This window comes from Tiliqua scincoides, chromosome 3 (genome assembly GCF_035046505.1).
Source record: "Tiliqua scincoides isolate rTilSci1 chromosome 3, rTilSci1.hap2, whole genome shotgun sequence".
Classification (NCBI taxonomy): Eukaryota; Metazoa; Chordata; class Lepidosauria; order Squamata; family Scincidae; genus Tiliqua; species Tiliqua scincoides.
Genome location: NC_089823.1, coordinates 120,457,179 through 120,476,844, shown reverse-complemented (window position 1 = coordinate 120,476,844; position 19,666 = coordinate 120,457,179). Strand labels below are relative to the sequence as shown.

The following is a 19,666-nucleotide window of genomic DNA, read 5'->3' as shown; positions in this document are numbered from 1 at the left end:
CAACAGAATAATCTTACACCAGTTTAGGAAGAGTTTCATATGTCTTTGGCAAGCCTCCAAGAGAAAGGAGTTCTGAAATTCTTGGGAAGCCATTGAGCATTCCTCATTATGAAACTTTACTTGATAGCATTATGAAAATGTGTAATTAAGTAATGATATTGTTGGGACACTGTACCAACATGATGGCTTAAATGAGGGGGGGGGGCAATCTCTTGAGTATTTTTGGTACAAGTCAAAAGATGTGACATGTCTCTATGTAAAGGTGAATAACTATATGAATTGGTATGCTTTTTCTTTTCTCAAGTGTGATCTGTCTCTTTCTATGTCCCCTGCCATTTGACTGATCAAATCATGCCTTTACTGCTTTTCCTCTACCAGGATAACTGCATTCCTGAGCAATACTATATGCATTTCAATAGCTTCTATGGTTAAATGTTAATTTAACTGATAGCCAATCTGTGACTGAAGAGTCAGCAGAGAGCCTGATACTGAATGCAGTAGGACTGAAAGAATTAATGTTTCTTGTGTATATAATTCTGAAGTTCTTTTGTCTCTCCCTATTAAAAATTAAGGAGAAAATCTCCATTAACTAGTGGGAAACATGTTGAAATAGAACACCCTCAGTAATTCCCCATCTTGCTAATAAGTATGCTCAAATCAATGCAGAGTTTTAAGGGAAAACAGAGCAGTCGGTTGGATGATATTGTGTTGCAATTCTCTGTAGAATAACAAAACTGGCTATAGTGTGCAACATGGTAGGTAAGTTGGAATCAGTCCAGTATTAATTTGGATATATTGCGATAACTCTGAATATATGCGTGGAATATATCTTTTTATAGACTGCCATATGTAAAGGTGCATGGAGATGAGCAAATGTTATATTAAATAGAAGTTGGCGTGCCAAAGAGCAAATTGCACCAATGAGAGATTTTAATTAATTTTGCATAAAGTGAGAAGACAGTGTGGTTATAGTCAGGAAAGTGACCCTGTGCAAAGATTAGTATTTGGCATTCTTGCTTAGGCACTATTTAAGGGCTCCCTGATCCATTTCCTTAGTTTGCAAATTAAAATTCATTCTGTTTCTATACTGGCATTTTCATATTTGAAAACCAACAGCACAGTTCACCCTCACTCCTAATCTTACCAGCAATGATCAAAAGTGTAATTTAGATATTTGCTTGATATCACACAGGCAGTCTACTTATGGGAGTATAGACAACGCTAGCAAGCTAGTATCAGCCTTTTATTAAGTTTTTAATCACAAAGACCATGATTCAATTGAGAGGCAGCCATTGTGCCTCTTTCAGATCAAAACTGAAACTAGCATTCATTATAGTTCTCTATTTAGCACAGACTAGCTAGTGTGAATCCATCTGCTGCTCGCCATAGTTCCCCATTTAATTACAAGCAGCTTGCAATTATACATGGGGGTTCTGACTGAGAAATGATTCTTAACACTTGTTTTATAAGTAATGTTTTCTTTCCTTATGGCTGGAGGACTCACAATGTGATAGTGGCATCTCATGCAGTAAATGCTTCTGAACTCTTGAAAGGACTAGAAGGGGGATTCATCACCACAGTGCCTTACACAGCCCAATCCTAACTAACTCCCCTTGCTTCCAATGATGCAGCCATGCAATTGGCTGAATCCTATGGTAGAGTGGCAACTGTGAAGTTTTTCTTGATGGTAAAGGAAATTTTGTTCCTTTACTCTGGAGCAAGCCTCCACTTCTCAGATGGGTCTTCTCGGACCTGTGCCAGCCATTCCGCTAGCACAGAACCAAGGAGAGTTAACGAATGAGATGCTGCCAGGATCCACCCCCTTCTTCCCCCTTCCTCCTCCTGCTTGTCCCCTCCCTGCCCAGACACTCCCCTGTTCCTCTCCCCATTCCTCTAACCACCTGCCCCTGCTGCCAACTTATCAGTGCTGGGGTGGTGGCTTTTCCACTGGCACACATGCATAGCCACCAGTGCACTGGTGGCCTTGTTGGGGGTACCATCACCACCACACTTCTACCAGTTTCCACCTATTTATTGATTTAGCATATGGCATATAATACATGAACTTATATATCAATTAGGCTAGATCAAATGTCAATGTCCAGTTTGTCCAGCCATTCAAGGACAGAGTTACCTACATGGAAAAAGTCAGACCATGGACCAGTATATGCCCTGTTTGCAGCAGACACTATGTGGTATATGGTTTGGCGGGAGAACCTACAATCACACTGTGGGGTAGATACTAGTCCCCATTTAAGCATTGAGTCCTGGCAAACACCATGTAGGGTACAGATCATGTTCAAAGTTTTCCAGTGCTGGCGAGGTAAGTCGAAACCTGGCACCTTAAGTGTAGGATCGTCTATCCGTATCTACCCGTATCTACCCGTTCTGGGCGTTCGACTGCCCATTGAGCTTTCCATTGAGCATTGATGTTAAAATTGTGCAGATGTTGTGTGAGTGCCAGAGAAGGCTTCCTGGATTTGAGCCTGCCAATTGATAGATGAGGAAGATTGGCATGCATTGGTAAAAGTGTGTTGTTGGTGATTTTTCTATATTCTTTCACTATAGTCTCCGTAGGGCTGGTGGTGCTATGTGGGTCAAGATGGGGAGCCAACAGACAGGAGTGGGTCTTGTACAGCCGCTTATGATCCTTATAAATGGAAATGGAATAAATAATGGAATAAATGGAAATGGAAAAGGTGCAAAAGAGAGCGACTAAAATGATTACTGGACTGGGGCACCTTCCTTATGAGGAAAGGCTATGGCGTTTGGGCCTCTTCAGCCTAGAAGAGGTGCCTGAGGGGTGACATGATTGAGACATTCAAAACTATGCATGGGAAGGAGTGGATAGAGAGATGCTCTTTACACTCTCACATAACACCAGAACCAGGGGACATCCACTAAAATTGAGTGTTGGGAGAGTTAAAACAGACAAAAGAAAATATTTCTTTACTCAGCGTGTGGTCGGTCTGTGGAACTCCTTGCCACAGGATGTGGTGATGACGTCTGGCCTGGGCGCCTTTAAAAGGGGATTGGACAAGTTTCTGGAGGAAAAATCCATTACGGGTTACAAGCCATGATGTGTATGCGCAACCTCCTGATTTTAGAAATGGGTTATGTCAGAATGCCAGATGCAAGGGAGGGCACCAGGTTGAGGTCTCTTGTTATCTGGTGTGCTCCCTGGGGTATTTGATGGGCCGCTGTGAGATACAGGAAGCTGGACTAGATGGGCCTATGGCCTGATCCAGTGGGGCTGTTCTTATGTTCTTATGGTTTCATTTAATCTGGCATCAATCTTGCAAGCATGACAGCTGTTAAGCCACACTGGAGCACAGTATTCTGCTGCGGAGTACGTCAATCCTAATGCTGATGTTCTGAGAGTGGTGGCTGCAACTCCCCATCTTGTTCCTGTTAATTCTGTTGTTCTTGGTATTGATTTTTGTGGCTGTGTTCTCGAGGTGTGGCTTATAAGAGAGAGTCCAGTCCAAAGTTACTCCAAAATATTTTGGAAGAGGATTGCAAGGGAGTAGGTTGTTATTTAGATAGACCTTCGGGGCTGCATTAGGTAGTTTATTGTTAAGGAAAAAGTATGTAATCACTGTTTTGCTGATACTGGGTATTAGCCTCCATACAGCAAAATATTTTCCCAGGATCTTGAGGTCTTCTGAGAGGAGGCCATCCAGCACCTCCATGTTTTTTCCCTGCACTGCTAGAGCCAAGTCATCCGCATATCCATAAGAACATAAGAAGATAAGAAGAGCCCTGCTGGATCAAGCCAAAGGCCCATCTAGTCCAGCTTCCTGTATCTCACAGTGGCCCACCAAATGCCCCAGGGACCACACAAGACAACAGGCACAACCTGGATCCTGGTGCCCTCCCCTGCATCTGGCAGCCTGCCTCTAAAACCAAGAGCTTGCACATACCTACGATGACTTGTAACCTGTAATGAACTTCTCCTCCAGAAATTTGTCCAATCTCCTCCTAAAGGCATCCAGGCAAGATGCCATCTACTTCTTGTGGCAAAGGGTTCCACAAACTAATTACATGCTGGGTAAAGAAATATTTTCTTCTATCCTAACTCTCCCAGCACTCAACTTTCATGGATGTCCCCTCCGGTTCTGGTGTTATGTGAGAGGGAAAAGAGCATCTTTATCCACTCTGTCCATCCCCTGCATGATTTTGTATGTCTCAATCATGCCCCCCTCTGGCATCTCTTTTCTAGACTGAAGAGGCCCAAACACTGTAGCCTTTCCTCATAAGAGAGGTGCCCCAGCCCAGTAATCATCTTAGTCGCTCTCTTTTGCACCTTTTCCATTTCCACTATATCCTTTCTGAGATATGGCAACCAGAACTGGACTCAATACTTCAAGTGTGGCCTTACCTTCAGTTTGTACAATGGCATTATATTATTAGCTGTTTTATTCTCAATACCTTTTCTAATAATCCCAAGCATAGAATTGGCCTTCTTCACTGCTACCACACTTTGGGTCGACACTTTCATCGAGCTGTCCACCACCACCCCAAGATCTCTCTCCTGATCTGTCACAGACAGCTCAGAACCCATTAGCCTATATGTAAAGTTTTGATTCTTTGCCCCAGTGTGCATGACTTTACACTTACTGACATTGAAACGCACCTGCCATTTTGCTGCCCATTCTGCCAGTTTGGAGAGATCCTTCTGGAGCTCTTCACAGTCTCTTCTGGTCTTCACCACTCGGAAAAGTTTGGTGTAATCCAAACTTGGCCACCTCGCTGCTTAGCCCTGCCTCCAGGTCATTTATGAACAAGTTGGAAAGCACCAGTCCCAGGACATATCTTTGGGACACTCCACTTTCCACCTCTCTCCATTGTGAAAATTGCCCATTGACATCCACTCTCTGCTTCCTGGGCCTCCACCAGTTCTCAATCCATGAGAGGACCTGCCCTCTAATTCCATGACTGTGGAGTTTCTCAGTAGCCTTTGGTGAGGGACCATGTTGAATGCCTTCTGAAAGTCCAGATATATAATGTCTATGGGTTCTCCTGCATCCACATGCCTGTTGACCTTTTCAAAGAATTCTAAAAGGTTCATGAGGAAAGACAGAAGCCATACTGATTCTCCCTCAGCAAGGCTTGTTCGTCTATATGTTTTAAGATTTTATCTTTAATGATGCATTCCAGCATCTTACTCGGAACAGATGTTAGGCTGACTGGCCTATAATTTCCTGGATCCCCTCTACTTCCCTTTTTAAAGATCGGTGTGATATTTGCTATCCTCCAATCTTCTGGCACTGTGGTCCTTTTGAGGGATAAGTTGCATATTTTAATCAAGAGATCAGCATCTTCATTCTTCAATTCCTTAATAACTCTTGGGTGGATGCCATCTGGGCCCACCCAAATTTATTTCCCCTTGCTACTGGCAAGTCTGAGTTGTACAGGTTAAATAGTGTGAGTGCCATTACAGAGCTCTGTGGGAGGCTATTGTTTAGCCTTCTTACCTTACTTGCATTGTCCCCCATTATGAACTGGAAAGATCTGTCACTTGGCATATTGTTGACTAATCGATACAGTTTTTTACAAGGGATGATATGACACAATTTATACGAGACAGACCCTCCTTCCACACAGTGTCATATGCCATAGTTAGGTCGATAAATACAACTATAGTTTTTAAATCTTGTTGAAAGCCAGCCTCAATATAGCTTGTCAAGCTCAACACCTGGTCAACACAGCTAATGTTATTATGACACATCATGGAACCAATAAGGTGTAAGCAAGGTGACACCCTGGGGTGGGTGACACCAGGGGTTGATCCAGTGTTTTTGTTTGGGGGGGGGGCATGAGTACTATCTTAACTCCAGAGCTCAAGTCAACCAGACAGGTAGCTCTGGGCTCCTGGTTGAACTTTGGCCTCTGTGGCCAAGGTTTACCTACCAAGTAGGTAGACTTGGTTGCCCGTCTGGACTTGGAGCCCAGATCTACCTGCCATATAGACCTGGTCTCCCATTTCAATTGCCCTCTGGAGCCACCTCTTCCAGGCAGATAAACCTGGGCTCCCATCCAGACTTGGAGCACAGATCTACCTACTGGGTAGACCTGGTCTCCCATCCTGACTGGCGCTCAATTTCATTCACTATCCTGACAGGCACCTTACCTGCTGACAAATTCATTTTGTCATATGGGGAGCAACAAAAATGTATGGGCCCTGGGTGTCAAATGACCTAGCTATGCCACTGGAGATTGGCTTTCCAATCCCTGAACAATGGGTTCCCAGCCAGCATCCCTCACCCAAGAAGCCTTTAGGGACCAGTTCTAGCCTCTCTTTGCCCACTCCACTTTCTCAAGATGCAAACGGATCCCTAATCCTACTGCCTAAAGCTCACTTGCCAGCAGTTGTGGCCACCTGGCTAAATTACAACCAACCCACTTGGTCAGTCTGAAGTAGGTGGGAAAACACCCCAGTCAGGGCCAATGAGACAGAAGAGCCAGCATTCCTTCTTGGTCCCCAAAGATGACCAGTTAATCCATGACTATCCTCCTGGATGGATGCAAGGGCTGATGCTTTCCTCTGCCTGAATGAGAGCGAAGGTGCTGGAGCAGCCAGTACTGCAACTCAAGCCCTTTCTCCTTTGCCCTGGCAGCTCCAGTGAATTGTCTCTTCCCAGCTTGCCTGAGCTGTGAGGAAGTGGGGCAAAATGCTGGTCACCTTATGCCCAATGGTCAACACCAGAGTAAATGAAAAAGGTATGTATGATCTGCTCTCTTTTCCTTTTCTTTTTATGATGTAAATTCATATTTCAAAAAGGAAGATTACTTTCTGCTGAGATCACTCAGGTGGCAATCCTTTCTTTTGCCTCCACTTAAACTGATGAAATGCAAGGGGATTTTTGGCCCTCAGTCTAGAGAGAAGATTGCCAGTTCACAACTCTTCCTTGCTTCATGCCCTCTATTTTATTGCATATCTTTGTCTGCCAATGCAGAATAAGATGATGAAAATGTTGCTTTGTTGCCTCAGCATTTGAGGGAAACATTCTCTGACCCCCTGTAACAAAAAATCAAATCAATTGAGAAAGCATAATGGCTGTAGAATCTCTTCTATTCACAGGCATGCTATTAATATATGCACTTTCAGGTTTGACAGAAGTATCTCTTAAGTGCTTTGGAGGAATCAAAGAGTTGACTGAACTCTTTCCAATTTCTCCATCTACTGATTCCACTTTTGGCTGACGTTCAAGCAATTGTTGTCAACATGGAGAGCTTTCCAGGACTGGAAGTGCCTCTGCCAGTGGCGTAGCTAATGAACCTGGTGCTCTTGGTTAAATAAGATTTTGGAGGGGCCCCCCCCAACAGTCCCTCAATTGCTGGAGCCTTTAAATAGGGACTAAAAACTGGGTGGGGGGGAGGGAGGGCTGGAGGGCAGATTAGGCTCAGAGGGGGGCAGAGGATGGCGGCAGAGGCATGCTCCCTCCTGAGGCGAACTGCCCAATACAGGTCTCTTCAGTTCTGCGCCATCTTAAGGGCTGGTGCACAGCTGAGTAGACCCATTGGGGCCAGCCACACTTGGAGACCTTCTGCCCCTTCCCTGGCCCCACAGGATACAGCAGTGGCCATTTGGGTGGCCATTTCAGTACTGCTGGGCACCAGACAGTAATAGGATTGGGCCCTAATTCTTAATCTCTGTTCTTGACTTTAGAAAAGATGAAATGACATAAACTGAGGATTTAAAGACTTATTTCAATGGCAAGATATCTATCATTAATCACTACTTTGTTACTATGGTTACTGCTCCTAATTTCAGTTTATTAATGTGCTGGGCCTTAAACAAATGCCCTCAAGACTAATTGCATTATATTAGGAGTTAAATGTTACAAGATCTACCGGTACAAATTTGACCTACATTTGGCCCTGCAAAGATAATCACTCAGGAGACTAAAACACACACACAACATAACCAACGAAGCTAATGAGTAAAGTATTACTGGTCCATTTGAAGAGACGATGAGAATTGAATTTGAGCTCAGAAAAATATCCCCTGGGTGTTACTAGTAAAACATAATGAGAAAAGATCAGACAACATCAACATGGTCATTCAAAATTTTCATCATTTTTAGTCAAATTCCATTTCCCAAGAAAAGCCTGATCCAATTTGTCTGTTTCAATTTATCTGATGTCTGAAAATGTGAAATGTAAATATTGAGTTCTTTCTCTGCCAACTCTGATAGTATAGGGAATCATAGCAGCAATTCAGCACTCTTATCACTTTAGCCAATCTGGAATTTGATGGTTAGGGTTGAAGTAAAGGTTCTTCTGTTTTGCTATATTCCCCTTCTTGTTCATCTGCTCTAAAAATTATACCTTACCAAAATGATATATAAAAGCAATGTATCATTTTACATACAAGAAGGTCTCTTCCTCTAAAGCAGAAAATTGTGGATGCTACCCATGGATTATAAATACCTGGTGAGAAACTCATGCTCCAATTCTAACCCTCTGCCCTACCAGCATAACTAGTGTTGGGTCGGCAGAAGCTGCTTTATGGCTGTAGTCTGTAGGCCTGCTGTGGGGGAGGTTGCTGGTGGGGAAGTTGCAGACCCATGGATACCTACTAGAGCAGGTAAGCCCGCATAGGGGGTTGGAGGGAGGCAGGGAGGGGGTTGAATGGGGCAGGAATAAGATAGAACATGGGGGGTGGGCAGAATAGGGTGCTGATGGGGCGGGGTGGAGGGCAGATCAGGCCTGGGAAGGGCCTAGCTCAGCAGCTGTGGGGTACGCCAAATCCCATGCTTCTTTCTGGGCCAGATTCACTTGCATGGAGCAACATGAAAGTGCACCAGGGATTTAGATGGTGCAGGTCTGAGTTTCCTCATAGTGGCTGCTGGGGTTTATCCCGGGCCATGGAGACAAATATCCCCTTACCCTGAGGTAAGGGTAAAGCTCTAGCAGCTGAAAATTCCCCATGGGATGTGGCAGAAGCCATGTCGGTGCTGCTGCGTTGCTACGTGAGGAGTTAGGGCCCAATCTAGACCCATGCACACCGGCTTACCTCTGACGCACACTGTTGCACTTTTGCGAGCCTTACCACAGGCCCAGTGCCAGAGCTAGCCAATGTGAATTCCAGGTGGCAGAAGGTAAGACGGAGCAGGAAGTGGCAGGGAGGAGGCATTCTGGGATGGGCGGAGTGTGGGGTAAGGCATGGTTGAGCTCTGCTGATCCCACCCCTTCCTGCCTTGCTCCCTCCCCGCCATGCCTTCCCCTTTCCTCTGCCCGCCCCAGAACGCCTCCCCCATGTCTCCTCCTATGCCCTCACTCACCTTTCTGCTGCCTGGCAGTCTGGGCAAGTGCCAGGCGGCGGAACGTGGACCCAGTGCTGGAGCCGGCCCAGTGTGGGCTCGCGCTTGGCTAGCTCTGGTGCTGGGCCCATAGTACTGCTCCAAAATGTGCCTTATGGCATGTTTGCAACAGTGCACACCAGCAATAAGCAGGCACATGAAACACAGGATCAGGCACTTGGTTGGCATTGGGCTGCAATACTTTCAGATGCAAAAACTAGCTATCGCCCTCCTGAAGAGGTCAATCTTGCTTCTTAAAACAAGAGTTGTGAGTCACTGTCGCCAGATCCACTCCTTTGCTCTCTCAATACACCCCCTCAGATCCTCCCCCCACAGCGCTGCTACTCCTCCTCCCTGCCCACAGCCCTCCCCCCACTAACTTACCAGTACCTTTGGAGCCTAAGTCTTGGGGCTTAGTCTGCTTTTATTTCCTCAGAGCTGGCCTGACTCAAGGAATTCTCAAAAGGCTAAAACAGGGACAATGATTGACCAGGAGCAGGTACAAGAGAATAGAGCCTGTTTTAGAAAATAAAAATAGAGTCTGGTAAATAGGGAAAGACAGATGCAGCATATGCAATCTTTAACTTTGAAAGTCACCATCCATATCCTTTGCAAGTAGTGTGTTTTTTCTCCCTCAACTTGTTCTCTCTCTCTCTCTCTCTCTCTCTCTCTCTCTCTCTCTCTCTCTCTGTGCATGTGTGTGTGCAAACAGTGGGGTAGCTACATTGGAAGGGAGCCCTCGCTTGTTGTGGCTGGGTGGCGAGGTGGCAATGGTGACAGTGCTCTCCTTCACCTTTGCCAGGGTGAGGTGGCCTCCATGACTGCTATAGCTGGCAAGATACAAGCACATGGGGGAGGGGACGCCACCCATGCCCATTCCAGGTGTGCCTCAGCAGTCAGGCTCCACATGAAAAGAGGGCGGAAGAGAGGGAGGAATGGGCAGGGGGGCCAACCTGTCATGTGGGGGGGCAGCACCACAGCGGAGTCAGCTTGGCAGAGGAGGGAGGGAGCGGGGTGGGCTGGGGGGCTTCAAGTTCCATCACCCACACCAGCAGCAGCAGCAGGCAAGGGGCACCCTGGCACCTGGGGATGGAGCAGGGGAGCGCCCCTCCAGTCTCCTTCTCCCCTGCCTGTGCCAGGAAGAGGTGAGGACACTGTCGCTGCCCCTGGAGCCCATGCAAGAGGAGAGGGAGCCTGGAGGAGATGGCAGCGGCAGCATTTACACACAGGCGGGCGAGAGCGAGCCTGGAAGAGCGCCCTGTGCCAGGGAAAGGTGCGGATGCCGCCGCCACCTTCCACAGGCTCCACTCCATGGCGCCCCTCCAGGCTCCCCCTCGCCTCCCATGGACTTCAAGGGCAACAGCAGCATGCACACCTCTCCCTGGCACAGGGTGCTCCTCCAAGCTTGCTCTTGCTATAGTGTTTCTACAGAACACTACAGGTTACCCAGCTGATCAGTATCCAAGAAAAAAAGTGGCCAACTTGATGACACTCACACAACTGAATAGGAATTTGAATATTAGTTCTGAGACGTGGAAAAGAGCTGACTCATAATAGCATCTAATTGAATTCATGCTGAGTCATAATAACATCTTGTTAGCATTCAGAACACTCAGACTCATTGGACAGTTTTGAGTTAAGCCATTTCTGCCCAATGTTGCAAATACATAACAGGGACCAAATGTGTACACCTGTTGCCCAGGAGAAAACAGGTTAAGGAAATCTACTTTGGCCCAAATTCTAACCAGCTTTCCAGCACTGGCATAGTGGTGCCAATGGGGCATGATGGGTGGCACTCACAGAGGCCTCCTCAAAGTAAGGGAATGTTTATTCCCTTACCTTGGAGCTGCATTGCCCTTATGTTGGTGCTGGAAAGTGGGTTAGGATTGTGCCCTTTGTTACATAAGTCAGTTGTGTTTTCTTTTTCTGGTTATAGCTTTTGATAGAACAAGATATTTCACTGCAGTTTATTTCATCACATTCTGCACTAAATTACACATTGAATGATATATAACATGGTGGTATTCCTAAAAGCCATGATTTCCACAGTTCTGGTCCCAAATGGTGTCACACACCCCCACCCCCAAGGTTGCAGTGTCATAATAACATCTCATTGATTCTTGGAACAATCTGTCTTATCAATCTGTTTTGAGTTGAATAAATCTACTTTTTGTTACATGAGACAGTTGTGTTTTTGTTTTCTGTTTTTTTTTTTTTTTTTTTTTTTGGCCATAACATTTGATAGAATGGAGATATTTCACTTGGTTGTTTCATTGCATTCTGCTGTAATTTACACATTGAATGGTATATATCTTTCCTAACATCTGCGATTTTTGCAATTTTGGTTGAGAGTAGCTGACCAGGCTAAACAGTAGCTGAGCAGGAGCTTTTCTGTCCTGCTGTACAAATTCTCTTAACCATTTCATGTGAGATGGCGGGATTGGTGAGGGCATGGTAAACCAGGCTCCCATTTTGGCAAGAGTTGTCAAATGCTCAGAGGTCTTGTTGGATTGGTTGAGGATCATTTTGAAAGACTGGGACTAATCCCCAGGTGCCCTCCTTTCTAGTATTGTACAAAGATAGATCCAAAGAGTCTTCCAGCACAACCCTAAGCTCGTCTTCTCATATGTAAGTCCTGTTGAGTTCAGTGGGACTGCATCCAAGTGGGACTGCGCTGCATCCAAGGCAGGTTGGGGCTGAAAGTGGCTCAGCCCTGGGCAAGGTGAATCACTTCCCCTTACTCCGGATAAAGCCACAGCAGCCCCAATGAGACTACTCAGATCTCCACCACTTCAAGAAGTGGCACAAATCCAAGCAGCCTAGGACTGCCTGGGCTGTCCAGGAACAGTGTTAGAATCCGACATAACTACCAGATCCTTGCCCCACCTCCCACTCCCCGCCCACCACCCACCCTCCCCCCGAAACACCTCACCCCCACCTCCTCCGCATCCTCCCCAGACCCCTGTATCGGCCAACCTCAGCTGAAGCAACTCACCCTTTCACTGGAGTCCGTGTTGGCATGGGGAGGCTGGCGCATATCCATGTGCCAGCCTAACCCTAGTGAAGTCAGCGCGAAAATGCTTTACAGCGCTTTCGGAATGACTACGGGACTTCCGCCAGCCTATCTGCAGGTCAGGATTTCGCCCTTAGTTCCAGGAAAGTGTGTCTAGGATTTCATCCCTAGACTCTCAGACATATACAACAATCACACCAAAGGAGGAAAAGACAGAAACACTAAACACATCATCAGTATGACTGCACACAAACCACAGGAAATGGTTTGTACTGGGGAAATGGCCAAGATTACATATCCATATCTGCAGAGGTAAGTTGATGCTGAAGTCATGAGGCTGGTTAGTCAAGACTCAAAGATCTCCCAGATCAGAGGGGGTATAAAGAAGAAGGGTTCAATAAATGAACCTAATAAGGCCCAGGCAATAGCCTCAGCTGGTTTCAGGGAGAGAAACACAGAAAAGGAACCAACAGTGCTTCTAGGGGAGGGTTTCTTGGAAGGCAACTTGTTGAGGGTTTGTTGCTCTCAAGGGGGAGTGCAAGAGAAATAGGCCATCTAAGACTGACTTGACTGATCCTTGGGTTATTGAAGGGAATGGTGGCACCTGACATACCACCAATAGGTACACCTTGGACATTAAGAAGAGTGTATGCACTGGGGGGAGGGTCTGTGACCAGACCTTTTATACAGAATTTTGCTCTAGAGTCTGTTGTGGGATGAGCTCATCTCTGACCATTTTACTGTGAGATAGCCCTTAATTGATTTACTATTATTGCCTGTCCTGGTGGGAAGATGGTAATCTCTTTTAGGAAGTGTGTAACTGGGAATTTAATTCAGGTGTGCCTTGCTTAGTGATGGGAATATGTTCTCAGATCTCTATTGTTAAGCAAATACATCGTTAAGTGAACAGGCAGCCCCCTGCATGATCCAAAGGAAAAAGGAAGTGCTTGTTACCACCAGGCTAGGGGAAGTGGGGAGCAGAGCAGCTGGAGCTTGCTTGAAACTATGTTCTTGCTTGCAAACCTTTTCAGCATTGCTGAAGCAGAACAGCTGAACTTGTGCCAAATTAGCTGCTTGCCTGCTGACTGATCTGCTGAGAGTGACTCTTTGATCTCCCCAATCAGTGGAAGCAAGGCATCTGTGACTGTATGTGACCTCTTGCCTCAGTTCCAGAGATCAAAGGATCATGCTCAGCAGGTAAGTGGCTGGTTCAGCACCTCTTCCGCTTCAGCAGTTGTCAAGGGATTTGCAAGCAAAGAGATCCACAGGACACTCCATAGAAGCGCAGGATGACTTTGCAAGGTGCGTGGGCATTGGGGGTTGCAGAGGACCAACCACCATTGTTTCTGCAGTCAGTTATTATTCTTAAGGTCATGGACATGCACCTGTAGTTTAGGAGATTTGCGTCCTGATTAGCATAAGGTTTTCAATGGAATTTCCATTGGTGTTGGTGACGGAAGCCTGGGTATAGGCACATGGGCCTGTTTAAGTTGGAGCCAGGAAGTTCCGAAGATGTGGCATTGTTTGCTGATCTGAATAGCATGGCGAAGCAAGGCATGGCTGTTTGTGGAATGTTCCAAAGGAAAGCTTATCACTAAATCCAACATGAGGAAGGAGGTCATGCCAAAGAACCAAAGTTGAGCTTTTCATCCAAAAGTTTGTGGAACCTGCTGTTCTCTTGATCTCAGTTCAAGCTAAGCAACAAAATACTGGCATGGGTGATGCTCTTATACCTATCACCATGTACACTTGTGCACATATGTGTTAGGCAACACTGAACCTGTTCCAGAAATATTTGTGCTCCCAATGGAAGCTGTGGCTCCATCCTGAAATACTGTTGAAGTGGAATTCTCCCTGTCTCAAATGTTTCCTTCCGTCTCCTTTGAGATGAGCTAATTCTAAGGGTTAAATGCATGCAGACCCATATAAACCAAAATTATAATTGGAAGAGCTATTTTAATTTCAAAGTTTAAATGAAACTCTCCCAATATGCTGCAAATGTAAAATATCATTCCAGTAGAATACATTTCTAAATTAATTCAAAATGTAATTTTGAGCTGTAAAACTGCTTTAAACATTAAAAAGCCTTAAGTAATACAATGAAGAGTTCTCTCATTGATATTTTCAGGATAGTAAATAGACTTATTTTTGAGTTTTAAAAAGCTGTTGAATTTTCTGCACTATGCAGTAATCAAAAGAAAATGTCACTGATTTTATTATTATTATTGTTATCATCTGCCTGCCAATCTGAATAAGAGCAAATAACAAAGGAAGAATTTTCATCAGGATAAACTTAAATAAAAATTATTGTTAAAAAGATTGAAGACTTGCTGAAACTGTGACAGAAGATATTCATTTCAAAATTCCAGCAAAGCTATAGTGAAGAAAAGAAGAAAAATGCTAATGATGTGAACACCTAATTTATAATTACATTCCTATAGAGGTGTGTACTTCAGAGGGTTTATCAAAAGTTTCAAAAATAAAGATAGTGATAAAAAGAATAGATGAGATGGTTTTAATCTATATATAAAAAAAGATTGTCCTGATTGACTCATTAACCCAGCTGAGGTCAACCCCCTGGACCTAGAAACATAAAATTCAGGGAGTATATTCCTTCCATGATGCAAGAACCCAGTAAGAAGGGATATTTTTTAGAAATTCCACCCCTAAGGGGGTGAAAAGGGGTAAAATGTGTTTTCACTCAATATCACTCAATAAGAGATTCCTCAATATCTCTTCGGTCCAATGAGATATATGGTTTGTGTAAGCAAAAACCAAGCTATAGATGAAGTGTATTTCTGTCTCAATGCATTCTGCTACCCCAAGATTTTGACTAGCCTTTCTCTTGAGAACGTGTGCTATCGCCAGCCCTTGCTCTGCTTATCACTGTGTTCCAGGATTAGAGGAGGTTTAGGGAGAACTGCTTCTCACATGGGCAGTTCTATATGGCCTGCTCCAGAGTGAGCTCACAGCAGCCTGGTGATCCTAGCACCTGAGGGGAGAACCACCGATGTGGTCTACAAAGAGGCCCTTAAGTAGAAAACAAAAGGTCATAGGTATTTTTCACGTTATTTTTTTCACTACGATGTTATTTCTTTATCAATTGTTATATTTCAAATTTGACTTCATCATTTTTCTGCATCAATATGCTTTGTTTTATTCTAACTACATATACTTTGCTTTACTTTTTTCCTTTACCTTTGCAAATACCTTTGTGAAGCAGGGGTACTGTGGTATTATAGCACAAAATCAATTCAAAATACAAAAACAGCAATTAAACAAAAATTTTGATGGAACCGTGACTTTCAATAATTACAAGGTGTTGCCTGACGTGAGGTGGTTGTGCTAAATTTCAGTTGTTCATTGCAATCCAAGGAAAATTTATTGGAGTCAAAATGGATTCAAAGTAGTTAAATACCATAGCGAAACACTGGTATCATGCTGGTTTAGAAATAAAATCCTGCAACGCCACAGTTTGGAATAGTACAGCCTATATTATTAGTATTTTACTTCATACATTGTATATTTTGAGATGCACTCCTAGATAGCTCCACCTAGATATGACATATGGGCAGGAGGTCTGGTCTAGAGGGTAGAGCCTCCATTTGCCTGAAGATTAACATCCACAAGGTCGCCAGTTCGAGGCCACTGGCACCGTGCGACCTTGAAGCAGCCGGCAAGCTGCAGCTGAGCTGTTCCATCTGCTCGGAGCGTGGGAGGATGGAGGCCAGAATGTTAAAACCAGATCGGAGTGTAACATCTTGAATGTGGTGGTTCTTGAAAGAGAGAACCTTCTTTCAATTTGTAAAAATCCCTGCGTGGATTTAATAAGCCTGCCTGTGTAAACCGCCTTGAATAAAGTCTTGAATAAAGACCAAGAAAGGCGGTATATAAATACTGTATATTATTATATTATATGGGTCCATGACAACGACAGCATGGTGAGAGTATGAAACTCATTAGAGATGCAATCCTATAATGCTACCCTGGGAATACAGGCTCTATTGAATACAATAGGATTACTTCTGAGTATACTTGCATGGACTTATACTGCAGTTGACTTTAGGTTACTGTCAATGTCAGTAGTAAGACATTGACTGGTGGCCGGTGCTTTTTAATGTTATATATTTTAATAGCTGTGATCCGGGGGTGTTTGTTTTAATATTTAAATTTTTTTACTGTATATTGAATTGTATTGTTATGTTTTTGCATTGTTAGCTGCCTTGAGTCCTTTTTGGTGTGGGAGAAAAGTGGGATAAAAATACTATAAATAAGAAATCAATAAGAAGACTTTTACTAGACATCAGTTGCAGATATGTGTTAAAACATGATCTAGTGTATGGTACTGTAGTCATCTGTATGAGCTCTTAGGTCTGAGTCTTTGAAATACTGATGCTCTGTTGGCAACCTGGAACCTTGAAGAATCTGTTGGACCAGAGGAACCTGCCAGAAGAAGGGCCAGAATAGCTGGCTGACATCTCTCTCAGCTGCCTGAAATATCAAGGTGGCAGCAGAGGTTTTGGTCAGTCCAAATGCAGTTGTCCTCTTGTGCCATATAGGAGTGTGAGTTCATGCTCACATACCAGTGGGGACTGAAGGGATTGTGTGTGTGTGAACTGAAATTGAAACTTGAATGGCAGAGCAAAATAAAGGTGCAATTTATCATACTCCTGATTGTTAATGAACACTTTGTCACGTAATAGAAAATTCCCCTATGACTGATGGACTGGGATAACGTAACTGAAGGAAGAAAATAGAAAATGGAGACACTTTAACAATAAAACCTTAAAGTTAGAAATTGTTTAGGATGATATATATCATCAGAAGCACAATGGGCAGCTGCCTTGAGTTTTTCTTCTTTGGGTAGCAGTTATAAGATTCAATTTCCGAAGCTGCTTTGTTTGATAAGATTTGGAAAATCTGGAGGGCTTTTGACTTATCAGTGGAACACAGCTTATCATGCAAATGTGATTCATGCAAATTTCCAAAGATAAGAGACAGACACATTCATAAGCTCAGTGAAAGAGACACTAGGTGAGATGAGAAATCCCTGTAACTTGATTCTGTTTATTGACTCTCAATGGTTATGAAGGGATGTAAATAAGCTAGGACTGGGGGAAAAACAAATATCTGGAATGTTGCACTATTGTGTTCTGGGAGGGCTCCTTCTGTGAAGGAAAGGGAGTGTTGCCAACCATTGGAATCAAACAGTTTGCACTTTGGGCAGGATCTCCTAACAGACCTTTAGGGGCCAGGGACAGAGTTCAGAGGAGATCTATAGGAGGAGCCAAGAGCCGAGCTTAGTAGTTTTTTGGAAGGTGCAGGGGTTGGGGCCCAGTACACAGCTATCTAATCACCTAAGGTAAGTCACTTAGGGTGCAATCCAAAAGCGCCCATGGGCCGATGCAAGCCCCTTGTGCCTCCTCAAGAGGAAGCCAGGCCAAGCACTCAAAGAAGCAGCGGCCTGAGGATGCTGACGCAAGCCTCCGTGCCGGCTTCCTCTGTGTGGTTGCATTGGCCCGACTGGGACGACACAAGGAGCAAAGGTAGATGGGGGGAGGTGGGAGAGAGGCATTCCTGGGTGGGGGGAGGGCGGGTGCTGTGCGGCTCTGAGGCTGGGTGGGCAGGGAGGTGGGGCTGGGATCTGGCAGGTATGCCGGATCCCAACCCCCGTTCCTGGGAAAAACGGAGGGGCTTCAAGCCGCTCCGCCCAACTTGGACTTGTGCCACTTCGAGAGGTGGCGCAAGTCCGAGGAGACCCATAGGGGAAAGGGCTCCTTTCCTGGGGTAAGGGGAAATGTTTCCCCTTGCCTCTGACTGAGCCGTTCTTGGCCCCTGTCCTGTGCTGGATACAGCGCAAGCCTTTTCTGGCTTGCCTGTTCCAGCACAGGTTAGGATTGTGCCCTTAAAAATATAGCTGGGGGGGTATATGAAAGCAAAACAGCTCTGCTGAGCCATTTTGTTCTTATCGGTTGGCAAGGGGGAAGGAAAGGGGGCTAAGGAAGTGTGATCATCTTGCAATACAATTCTCTGCCAGAGTTGTGCCACTATTGCTGCTACATCGACCATATTAATCTAAGCCTTTCCAGAACAAAGGGGGAAAGTAAAAAACACCCCAGACAATTCCACTCTGGTGCAGCCCTCCCAGTAATACCACCAGGGTCTATGGAAATCCTAACACAGCTCATCAACCATGGGGTAACAGCTTGTCATCCGTGCAATATGATGTCAAATACGATAAAAACATTTTTTGCAAATATGTTTTTATCTTTTTTTAAAATTATGTTTTTATTTAATGTTTTTAACCATTGTTGTAAGCCGCCTTGGGTCCCTGTGGGGAGAAAGATGGGATATAAATAAATGGTTGGCAACCTTCAGTCTCAAAAGACTATGGTATAAGCCTACAGCACCCGGTATTCCCAGGCAGTCTCCCATCCAAGTACTAACCAGGCCTGACCCTGCTTAGCTTCTGAGATCAGATGAGATCAGGCATGTACAGAGTAACAGTTAATAATAATAAAGTGAGGAGGAGGAGGTCTGGTCTAGAGGGTAGAGCCTCCATTTGCCTGAAGATTAACATCCACAAGGTCGCCAGTTCGAGGCCACCGGCACCGTGCGACCTTGAAGCAGCCGGCAAGCTGCAGCTGAGCTGTTCCATCTGCTCGGAGCGTGGGAGGATGGAGGCCAGAATGTTAAACCAGATCGGAGTGTAACATCTTGAATGTGGTGGTTCTTGAAAGAGAGAACCTTCTTTCAATTTGTAAAAATCCCTGTGTGGATTTAATAAGCCTGCCTGTGTAAACCGCCTTGAATAAAGTCTTGAATAAAGACCAAGAAAGGCGGTATATAAATACTGTATATTATATTATTATTATATTATTATTATATTTGATATTCATGTCATAATGATGATTACCGCATGTGCAAGAAACCAGTCACCACACTCTATATAGCCCCTTCCACAGGCTGAAGGTGGTTTACAATGCTAACTAGAAAATTATACAACCAATAAAATCAATCACAAAATCAGCAGCAAAAAAATCAGAACAAAGGAGGCAAAGAGCCAGAGTCAATCATAGTCGCACTAATGATGTAATGTACTGCTCAAGAGGCAGGATTTCAGCTAATGTTGGAACAGTAACAATGAGCAGACCCACTGAAACTCACTGTGCAGGAAATCTGATAGGACAGGGACATCTACCAATAAGGTTTTCTGGTAGGTAGCCACTTTCTTCCTTTCAGAAAGAGATGCTACCATCAAGATGGCTTCTCTGAAGGTTTTAACAGAATGTGGAGCATGTGGGGCTTTAAAAGTAACGAACCCCTTGAATTGCACATAGAAACA

The 19,666-nt window shown here is 44.7% G+C and overlaps 1 pseudogene; it reads right to left on the bottom strand.

The window, feature by feature from the left end:
* Positions 1-18,719: 18,719 nt before the first annotated feature.
* LOC136646518 (5S ribosomal RNA) lies at positions 18,720-18,836 on the bottom strand (annotated as a pseudogene).
* Positions 18,837-19,666: the final 830 nt, after the last annotated feature.